At 44.0% G+C, this 11,592-nt stretch overlaps 1 long non-coding RNA gene across 1 annotated transcript in view; it reads left to right on the top strand.

The window, feature by feature from the left end:
• Nucleotides 1-800: 800 nt before the first annotated feature.
• LOC138371291 (uncharacterized) overlaps nt 801-11,592 on the top strand; it is a 239,892-nt gene continuing 229,100 nt past the window's right edge. The window contains exon 1 of the long non-coding RNA XR_011230394.1: nt 801-1,152. This is a non-coding gene — a long non-coding RNA (uncharacterized lncRNA). The remainder of the gene's footprint in view (nt 1,153-11,592) is intronic.

Below are 11,592 nucleotides of genomic sequence, written 5' to 3'. Positions count from 1 at the left end.
AAAAAGTTCCTAATTTCATCTTCGTAGTTTCCCACGCTGAGCTTTAAATTTGCTTTGTATCTAGTGTTACCAAATCTCCCAATCTTTATGTACTTAATCCAAACAACTCTATCATTGTGTTCATTGCTGTCTTCTTTTTACGTGCTTTTGGGCAAGCTATATACTGTATTTGTGCCTACTAATTTTTGTTAACTACCATTCAAGCTGTCATTGCAATCAATCTGAGCTACCTATGTGCCTTAATATACCTACAAATTTTTCTCATCTTTTTTTTTCTTGCTATGTATTTGTTATCATTTTTATAAATTTTGCTAGTATTTACCTACTTAAAATTTTCTTAGATTAAGAACCTGCCCGAAACGCTGCGCGTACTAGTGGCTTTACAAGAATGTAATTACTATGCTATGTATCCTCACAATCCCAATGTACCTTTTTGTATATATAAATAAATAAATAAATAAATATATAACACTGCAAACCAGCATGACAGGGCGGAGCTCATCGAAACCTTTCAAATACTAAACAATTTGGACGATGTCGATCTGGACACTTTCTTCAAAAGGTCAGATTCTCGGGTTCGAGTTCAACAAGCCACAATGTAGGACAGAAAACAGGAGATGCTCTTTCACCTGTATGTTGTAAACCCATGGAACCGTCCACTCGCTGAAGAGTAGGTAAGGTAAACGCCAAAACTCTACTGGGTTTTAAAATACAGATAGAAAAGATTATCTGGGCAAATGGATGGAACCTTTGACAAGCCGCCAGCTTCCTGTCCTCGTCGAGGTCACTAGTATTAGTGGCTCTCGGGTAATATGAAGTACACTTAACGTCGGCAAAGATCAGTAACCAAAGAAAATGGGAAGAGCAACGTGGCGGGTAAGCGAGCGAGCGAGTGACGTCATCACAACAAAGGTTGCTATAGACGTCTCCACGACTCGTGAAGTTCGCCTGTCTTAAAGACCTGTGTCCACAATACCCGCCAAATTGTCCCTCCCACAGTACTCTCAGGACACTTATGGCAGTGTAAGTGTGTAGTGAGGCCACACCACTGAAGACATTGAGGATATACCACGAGGGAGAGACAAAACTGTTGAAGGAAGGAGTCACTGGCTCCACCTGACCACCTTGTTCCTCGCACTCTCATCATCCTCCGTAAGTACTGGAGTACTTTCTGCTCCACCATTGTCTTACACCTCAACTTGCAATTGTTGGGGTCTGGAAATAGGCCTATGGCATTGTTGGGTTGTGGAAATAGGCCTATGGCATTGTTGAGTTGTGGAAATAGGCCTATGAAATTGTTGGGGTGTGGAAATAGGCTTATGACATTGTTGGGTTGTGGAAATAGGCCTATGGCATTGTTGGGGTGTGGACATTGCCTATCGAATATGATATTTTTTATAATTTATAATAATATATAATAATAATTTATATATAATAATAATAATAATACGAAAATCCACTGGGACTGTGTGGTGTTGCAAACCCACGACCTAGGCATTGCCAGCCGCATACTCTACCACTGTACCACCACTGACTTCCTAAAAGTCTTGCAATCAGATTTCTACTGATATCACAGGAAGTCTGTGATATCCTGATATCACAGGAAGTCCTGAAGCCAGTCCAAGTTTTACTTAAGACCCCTAAGCACTCAGGTGAAGGGGTGCAGTATTGTAGTTGAACACTGTACGCCCATCTTCAGATACACAGAAAATCGCACTAAGGAGATATACATCAATGAACGAACCATTGGGGCTGTGAGGTGACACAAACATTGCAGGTTCGCATCGCCTCACAGCCCGAGTGAATTTTCTCATTGATGTATATCACGTTAGTGTGATTTTGTGTGTGTAAATAATAATAATAATAATATTATTATTTATTCAAAAGATTGTGTGTACAAAGAACATAAGAGTAATAAATGAATAAATCTACAAGGGCCGTGATGAGGGTTCGAACCTACATCCAAGAAGATCCCAGACGCTCCTTAACCACTTAACTGTGCCAACCAAGAATACTCGGTTTGCCAACTGAGAAAGCGCGTTTTGATTTTTTCGTACCCATTCTAAATGTGTGCGAGGTTGGTTGTGTACGAAATGGACTCTTAGGACCTCCAGTGAGAGGTAGCCATCTTGGAAAAAATTCCCCTTATGCCCTAAGGCTGCTGGCTGGGTTAGTACTGAGTGAGCAACCATGAGTGGTGCACGTGCCTCGGGCTCCCAAACACCTGTCCGACGCGGAGTTGAAAGATCGCGCTTTGTCGGTGAAATTCAAACCTTAATGTTTGAAAAATATAAGGGTTATAATATTTGTGAAGCTAGGTGCAATAAGGACCTAACACAAAGGTCAGATGCAAGTGATACAGCACCTATGAGGACAATACAGCGAGCGTATCCAGTTGTAGCTCTGAGCGCCACCCTTGCCCACCTATGCTATCTCCAATTTATTTAGATGATACATAGATGAATCGTTTTCTGCGTTCAGTGATGATGCATCTGATACAAGTAGCATAGATAAACAGTGTTAGCGGCTTCCATGGTGGTGTTTTCCATAGATATTTTCAAGAATAGCTGAATATCTTCTTTACTGACGGACACTCTTTGAGGCTGGCTGAATCTCTTCCAGACTGACGGACACTCTTTGAGGCTGGCTGAATTTCTTCCTGTGTGGGACCTTACAAGGCGATCTTTTCACGACTACCTTACAAATTGATCTTTTCCTGTAATCTTTGCAAGACTACCTTACATTTTACAAGCTTGGCTACAAACCACCTACAGGTACTAATGCCAAGGGTGTGCATGAGTGCGTTATTTGCAAGCACACAGAACAAAGAAACAGGAAGCGAAAATCTATCTGTACCTGGTGCAACGAGAGCGAAGTCGCACTGTGTACCCTGGACTACTTTGTTGATTATTACTCACTTCCGAAGTACTGAGTGTGTAATGCAGTGTGTTACTGTGTAAATAGTGTGTGAAACTGTACATATTGTAATTTTAGTGAATTTTTAACAAGTAATATTGCGACAATAAACATTTATTTTGGACACATTGCTGACACATGTATCACAGTTCCACGGAACATTATGAACTTTCTACTGTATACATATGGTAAAGAATACAAATATGCATCATATACAATAAAAAAAGCAAATAAATCCGCATTGGAAATACATAAAACAGATAATTGAAAATATATTTGTGCCAACATCTGGTGCTTGAATGGCCCGCGCGACCGTGTCTGGGCGTGTCACGCACGGGCGACCAGCCCCTGATGACATCACAATGCACCTTGTCCACATCCCCAGAGGCAAAGTAAGAGGAATTTGGTACTTATTTTTACATAGACATGTTCAGGGAAGGGAATTTATCATTTTACGAAGAAAAAAGAATTTTTGGGGAACACTTTATTTCATGCGCACAGGGGGGAATTTCACAATAAACTTGGCGCAGTATGGTGGTTAATCGACTGAGCTACGACATGGATAAGAATTACAACCAAGAAATCAACTTGACCTACCACGGATCCTGCAGTCTCTCCGAGACACAAACTAGGTTTTTACACAATTCCCCCATGCACCTGAGCTCTGTCAATAAGCTTGTTCTACCTCTTCACCCTTACTTCATTATACACTCTCGGACGTAGATTTGAACCCTCGTCATGGCTCTTGTGGATTTGTTCATTTCAAACTTGAAATGAAACAAACAAACAAACAAACTCATTTCAAATTTGTTCATATCAAACCTACCCGTAGTATCAAAAATATTTGAAAAAATTATCTACAAACAGCTGTACTCCTACCTCGTAAAACTCGACATACTCGGCCCCTGTCAGTTTGGCTTCCGCTCTCAAGAGAGTACTAACGACGCAATTATTAGTCTCCTTGATATAATTTACTCAGCCCCTGACAAAAATGAGTTTCCGATTGGACTCTTCATTGACCTGAGAAAGGCCTTTGATACTGTTAATCACAACTACCTCTTAGGTAAACTGCATCATTATGGAATTCGAGGCCATGCCCTGGATTATATACAATCCTATCCTAGTGATAGACACCAATGTGTAGCCATCAATAATATAACCTCTCCCACTCTACCAATAACCATTGGGGTGCCACTGGGCAGCATCTTGGGATCTCTCCTATTTCTTATATACATCAATGGTCTGCCTGATGTCACCAACATTCTGAATCCTATATTGTTTGCTGATGATACTACCCTCATCTATTCTAACCCCAAAACACATACACTAAATAATGCTGTTAATAATGAACTAAAAAAAAAGTCCACTTATGGATGTCAACCAACAAACTAACACTTAACATAGAAAAGACCTACTACATCTTATTTGGAAGCAAATCAACAAATGCAATTCAGCTTCAGATAGACAATGTTGACATTAATAATAAAAATGATGGAAAGTAACTAAGAAAGTCTAAAGTCACATAACTAAGAAAGTCTCTAAACAGTTGGTATACTCTCCAAAATCAAATACTATGTATCTAACTCTGCTCTCATCTCACTATATTATACACCAATCTATCCCTATCTTAATTATGGTATCTGTGCATGGGGTTCAACCACTGCAAACCACCTCAGGTCCATCATCCCCCAGCAAAATCTGCTTTCAGAATAATAACAAATTCTGTTTTCAGACAACACTCAGCCCCCTTGTTTAACTCCCTAAACATGCTAAACATAATCTCACTCCACACATTCTCTTGTGTCAACTACATTTACAAACCCTGTTCTTAAATGCAAATCATGTTCTGAAACTCTCCCTGGACAGATGTAATAGGATCCATTATCACCACACCAGAAATAAATATATCTTTGATATTCCCAGAGTCAAACTTAATCTGTGCAAACAATCTTTGCAAATAAACTGACTTAGTCTATGGAACTCACTCCCTAATGAATTGGAAAGCTGTCCAACTTTTGTGTCATTCAAAAACAAAACTAAAAAGTACCTAATTTCATCTTCATAGTTTTTTACCTTGTTGCTTTAAAATTGCACTGTATCTAGTGCTACCCAATCTCCCAATCTTCATGTACCCAATCCAAACAACTTTACCATTGTGATCATTGCTGTCTTCTTATATGTGCTTTCAATTTGCTGTATGGTGCCTATTAATCTTCGTTTAAATTACCAATCAAGCTGTCAATGCAATCAAACTGAACTTTAATATACCAATGTGCTTTAATATTCCTACTAATCTCTCTCATCTCATTTTTTTTCTTTCTTGCAATGTATCTGTTATCATTTTATTAATTCCGCTAGAATTTTCCTACTTAAAATTATCTGTTAGATTAAGGACCTGCCCGAAATGCTGTGCGTACTAGTGGCTTTACAAGATTGTAAATACCATGCTATGTATTCTCACAAACCCAATGTACCTTCTTGTATATAAATAACTAAATAAATAAATAAATAAATAAATTTGATGCATCACACTATTGTGATTTCTATGTAATAAGAGTATTGTTCAATTGAAGGGACAGCAGTTACACATACTGTACTAATGAAGCCACTATTACAAAAAGTGTTTCGGGCAAAATTAATAGTAATATAGAAATTTTTTAATTAATGTTGTGACGGGGTAAAACACTTAATATTATAAGAGAAGTAAGTTAACAAAATGAGAATGTTCAAGGAAAATAAAAAATTAATACAAAGGTGATACATTAGGATGACAAGCATTTATTTATTTATTTATATACAAGAAGGTACATTAGGGGTTAAGAGAGAACATAGAAATGAAGTTGATTTTACATTCTTGTAAAGCCATTAGCACGCATAGAGTTTCGGGGAAGTCCTTAAACTAACAGATAATTTTAAGTAGATAATTTACAGTAAAATTGACAAAAAATGTGTACAGGTACTTTACAGCCTTACTTTACAGGTACAGAGTATAGTCAGAGTACTGGCATAGATTATTACATTACGGAGTCAGTAGTTCTAGCAACAGTACAGTAGTTTATTTACATTAATTACAGAATGGAAATACAAGGTGTAATTTAGAACTGCTCCTCATGACATTTTCTCGGAACATATCAGAACATAGAGTAACATAAACATACCATAATTTAAGGTTAATGGGGCCAACACTTACAAATAACCAAGATCATAAAGAACACGAGTAAACACTTTATCAAAGAAATGCATGAAATTAAATGACATTAAATGTAGACAGTAAATGTAGAAATTATATGAGTAATACAGTGCGCCCTCGCTTGAACGAACTATATGGGGGCGTAGCCGATTCATTTCAGTGTGGAATTCATTCCATCAATCCGGCCCCAGCATCCCCCTTCCCCCCCCCCCCAAAAAAAAAAAAAATTAATAATACATATGCCAGTACACATTTGCCTTTTGAAAAATTTAAATAACCAAGAATTTGAATTGCAATGAAATAAATTGATATTGCACATTACAGTACTGTACTTACTCTACCAGTTGAGTTTTGTAGTGCAAACTTTGTTAGCCTTAATATCCTGAGAGTGCCACACATATGAATATAAATTGTTTAAAGAACAGTAACTTTTCTAATAAATGTACATTATACACTAGAGTATGTACATAAAGTACAGACCACTAGAATCACACTACTGCAGTACACGTATATCACTTGAACTACACTTTGTACATTTAATGTCATTAGAACTGTGCTGTACTCCCAGGTAAGTTATCGCTAGTGCTGGGTGCTGGTCTAGTGGCCTGGACATCCTCAGCAGGTGAGTCCTTGCTAGTGCTGGGTGCTGGTCCAGTTGCCTGAGCATCCTCAGAAGGTGAGTCCTTGCTAGTGCTGGGTGCTGGTCCAGTTGCCTGAGCATCCTCGGAAGGTGAGTCCTTGCTAGTGCTGGGTGCTGGTCCAGTTGCCTGGGCATCCTCAGAAGGTGAGTCCTTGCTAGTGCTGGGTGCTGGTCTAGTTGCCTGAGCATCCTCACAAGGTGAGTCCTTGCTAGTGCTGGGTGCTGGTCCAGTTGCCTGGGCATCCTCAGAAGGTGAGTCCTTGCTAGTGCTGGGTGCTGATCTAGTTGCCTGAGCATCCTCAGAAGGTGAGTCCTTGCTAGTGCTGGGTGCTGGTCTAGTTGCCTGAGCATCCTCAGCAGGTGAGTCCTTGCTAGTGCTGGGTGCTGGTCTAGTTGCCTGAGCATCCTCAGAAGGTGAGTCCTTGCTAGTGCTGGGTGCTGGTCCAGTTGCCTGAGCATCCTCAGAAGGTGAGTCCTTGCTAGTGCTGGGTGCTGGTCCAGTTGCCTGGACATTCTCAGGAGGTGAGTCCTTGCTAGTGCTGGTCCAATTGCCTGGGCATCCTCGGATCGTGAGTCCTTGCTAGTGCTGGTCCTGTAGGCCTACTGTGAAACCGTACCAAAAACTTTTGAATCTTAGTTTGTTTCTTTGTTATGAGCTTCATTATAATATCTTTCATGTCCTTTAGGTGCAGGTAATAATCTGTCAGTTCTTCATTATCAGTTACAGCAACCAAATCAATAGATCATTAACCTTTTGCAATGATGCAGCACATGAAATAGATAACACACTTTCATCTTCCTCTTCTACATCCTCATCATTATTACCAGTAACACACTGGATAATCTCATTATCAGTTAATTCACCATAACCTGGATCATCAGCATCATTATTTAACCCTGCATTCACATCAGAAAGTTGCAAATCTTTCTCACATGCATCTCTGAATGTCTCAAAAATCGCATTATCAAAGCCCTCAAAATCATAGTTATCTTCGTCTTTATTCTAACCAGGTACCGGACTCAGAATTTTATTCCATGCATTCTTTAATGTGGTGACCTTCAACTCGCTCCATTCCTTGGCCTAGTTGTAAATTGCATCTTTAATTGAATATTTCTTGAAATTTTCTAGTGTTCTACTAGCCTTCTTATCCTTATTAGGTATCTCGTCTTCCTCAGAGAGCAGAACTTCCATAATATCTGAATTCATAGCTCTTTTATAAAGCCTTTGAGAGCATAGATAACCCCTAATCCATAGGTTGTATTACAGATGTAGTGTTTGGTGGTAAAGCCATACATGTTATTTTGCCATCAAGCGATGTTAATTTAGCAATGGGGTGAGCTGGGGCATTGTCAGTCAACAGCATTGCCTTTACCTCAGCAGCATGAATTCTACACATATTGATCTGCTGCTTTTTTACTTCTTTACAAAAGTGATTCTGGAACCAATCCTCAAAAATAATCTGTGTGAACCAGGCATTTTTTGTGTTGTAGTAGATGACAGGTAATCTGTTTATGCAGTTTTTCAATGCTCTGAGGTTGGCAGATTTCCCAACAATTGCGCACTTTGTTCGGTGACTGCCATCTGCGTTACAGCACAATAATGCTGAAATTCTTTCCTTCTTTACCTTACAACCAGGAATACTCTTCTCAAGCCTGAACGATAATGTGTTTCTTTGAAGGCATTTCCAGTTAAAGCCTGTTTTATCTGCATTGTACATTTAAAACCAGCTTAGATTATTAGATATCATGTGCTGAAAAAGTTTATGCTTATATGCATTAGCCACTTCCAACACCTGCACTTAATGCATCGCCACAAATTTTCTTGTTAATGATGCCATACCTCTCTTTAAATCGACATACCCATTCAATGCTAGCCTTGAAATTGTCTATGTTTAACTTTACAGCAAGTCTTTCAGCTGCATTTCTAATAGAATCAACTGAAACAGCAATTCCTTTCGCAACATGCTGTGTAAACCATTTAAATACAGACGAGTCTAAATCCGTATACTTAGCAGGCCTCAATTTTTCCTGTTGCCTATTGTATCAGTTTGAGCAAAGAATTTCTTAATATTATCCTTCTGCTTTTCTGGGGGGAGCCCCGTCGGCTCCCCGGAGCTATTCCAGGCTGATATGCTAATGTCAGACTTTGGCATCAGTCATGTGTATGGAGTTCTTAGGCCTACCGGGGACCACGGCCAGAACCGGGCCCCCTCAGAGAGGCAAGGGGAGCAATGGCCTATAGAAGCCCCCGTGTAGTTGGAAGCATTCTATGTCTGCCATCGACCGGAACAGGCACCCAGAAAGGTAAGCGCCCGAAAACAAACCCCTATTCTGGTTAAAATTGCTACCAAAAACCGAACTAGTGGATAGAACTCCCCAACCGAAAACAAGCAAACTAGTGTGACGTCACACACTGCCGCGCCGCTGTCTGCGGAGCTCCCCCCTCCCCGGGAGGGGGAAGGGGGAGCCCCAGACCCCCCGCGCCGGCTACCCGCACCTCAGTTCTTGAGGCTGATGCTATAGGCGATGGTCGTGTGCTCTGGCTCCGGTGTCGCTACTGCACTGTGCTTTGCGTGTGGTGTTAGTTTTGTGGGTGCGAGAGCCAGGAGTTATCTTCAGTACTCGGGCTGCATGCGCCTAGGGCTGCCTTCCCTAGGTGCCCTGTAAGTACTGCCCTTGGGGCTTGGGGCCACCTTCCACAGGCTCCTCGGGGTCTGCCTCTGCTGGTCCGTTTTACCTTTCGGTTTTTCGGCCGCCTGTTGGGCTCTTGGGTGTTCTGTTCTCCCTTGTTACCGGCAGGTAAGAGGCAGTTTGCACTGGTAGCGGCGCAGGGTGCTGCTCAGCTTGTATTTCCCGACATCGCGGCCGGCTCTGTTCCTTGGGGTTCGCTGTCCTCTTGCGGGGTTTTGTTTTTCTTTTTGTTTTTGCCTGGTGGGGGGTTCTGTCATTTTATTCAGTTTGTTTTTGCCCTTCCACTGTTCTCCTCGGTGGCGCCCCCTGCTAGGTCCCCGTGAGTGTACACGTCCCTGGGGTTCAGCTTTAGAGGTTTGCTTGGTAGTTTTGGGCGCCGGTTTGCAGCACCCTGCCTGGGACTACCTGAGCGCGAGTCCTCTTAAAGTAAACGCTCAGGACCCTGGGAATCCCCTAGGGGGCGCGTGGGTCCGATGGATGTGACCCCGGAGTCCCCACTCGCTGTGTGCGAGTTTGAGGGTTGCTCGGTCCCCTTGTCTCAGGGTGACCCTCATTGTTTTTGCCTCTGCCACGCTGCCTGTTGGGTCGGTGATACTTTCGACCCTGAGTCCTGTGAGTGTTGCTGCTTGCTTGTGACTCAATTTACCCAATCCTCTGATGATTCTATTCGGGTGCAGGCGGCACGTGCGTTGCAGTCTAGGTTTCGTCTGTTGCAACGCGCTCGGTTGGTTGCTTCCCCGGATGCCCCGGGGCTGCCCCGCTTTGCTTTTTGAGACCCGGACTTGGGGGTGGGGGTCGTTTCGATCCTGGTTCAGTCCGCACCTCCTCGTCCTTCCCCTTCTGTTCGTTCTGGTCCCCCGCCCCTGCTTCCGGCCCCGAAGCGTCTGAGGGTTTCGGGGTCGGAGCAGGGGTTACTTGATCTCGAGACTCGGGCAGCTTCGGGGGTTGCCCCTTCCGGGGGGGGGGGGGCGGCAGAGGCATTCGAGTCTTGTCTCCCGGCCGAAGCTTCAGGGTCTGACCAGTGGGCCCCCCTTCCTCCAGCTTTTCCGGCTGCTCCGTCCTTGTCATGTGGGGTCGGGGCTTGGGGAGAGGACTCGGCCTCGGGTCCTGTGGTGACGGACCTCGAGGCTGGGGAGGGGCTGACTTGGGGGCCTTGGGCCCCGCTGGACCCCGCCTGGGTTTTTCTTCCCACTGAGCGGGGCTTATTGTTACAAGGAGTGGGGTTTTCTTTTCCCCCCTCTGCGTACGAGTTGGATTTGGTGTCAGCCCCTCCCCGGGTTCGGTTCCGTCCTTCCGGAGGTTTTCGGCTTATCGCATCCAACCTGGTGTGGTGCGAGCGGCCTTTGCAGCTTACCTCCTGCGTGACCCGGATTATGCCTCGGAAATGGATCCGTCCACGTTCAGGTTTGGGACTTCGTTCCCTTTCTGGCTCCGTTACGAGGTTCCGGAGTCGTCCTGGCTAGCAGACTGCCCCTTGTTTGGTCTGGATTCCTGGCATTCCTTCTGTCGTTCCCGCACGCTGGAGTGGCGGGAAGCTTCCACGGTGCTTCAGGTTTTCCTGGGGGGTGAACTTGAGTACCTGAATGAGTGCTTGTTTGCCCCTGCCCTTCCCCGTGATGTGGGCGTTATTCAGCTCCATGTGCAGGTTCCCTCCCTTTCGGCGGCACTCGTTGCGGAGGACTTGCGCGCCTGGGGCCTTTTGTGTTCGGCCTTGCGGTTCTTTTCCCTCCTGGAGCTGTCTTCGGATTGGCTCATGGAGGATGTGGGGACACTTGGGTCCGTCCCGGGGTCCGGCACCTTGTCCTCGGCTGCCTTGTTGAAGCTGTTCACGCCGATTTTGCGGGATGCGGTTTCCCTGTTCTATGCTTCCCATCTCGCGTGTCGGCAGGCGGTGCTGGGTTCCTCCGTGGAATCTGCTTGGGCTCTGGCTCTTAGGCGTTCTTCACCTTTTTGTCCTCTCCTGTTTGGGGAGTCGGCCGTGGCTCAGTTTATTCAGGCTGCGTCGGCGGCTTGTCGTCCGATGTCGGACTTGTTGGTTTTCCGGGGGTCCCGGGGCGGGTCTTCCCGGAAAGGTCGTGCCAGGGCTCGGGGTTCCTCTCGTCGTGGTAGGCCTCTGGTGTCAGGTTTGGGGTTGGCTCCTCCTGCGGACCCTCCC

This window comes from Procambarus clarkii, chromosome 35, assembly GCF_040958095.1.
Source record: "Procambarus clarkii isolate CNS0578487 chromosome 35, FALCON_Pclarkii_2.0, whole genome shotgun sequence".
In the NCBI taxonomy this organism is placed as follows: Eukaryota; Metazoa; Arthropoda; class Malacostraca; order Decapoda; family Cambaridae; genus Procambarus; species Procambarus clarkii.
This window is presented reverse-complemented; position numbering and strand designations above follow the sequence as displayed.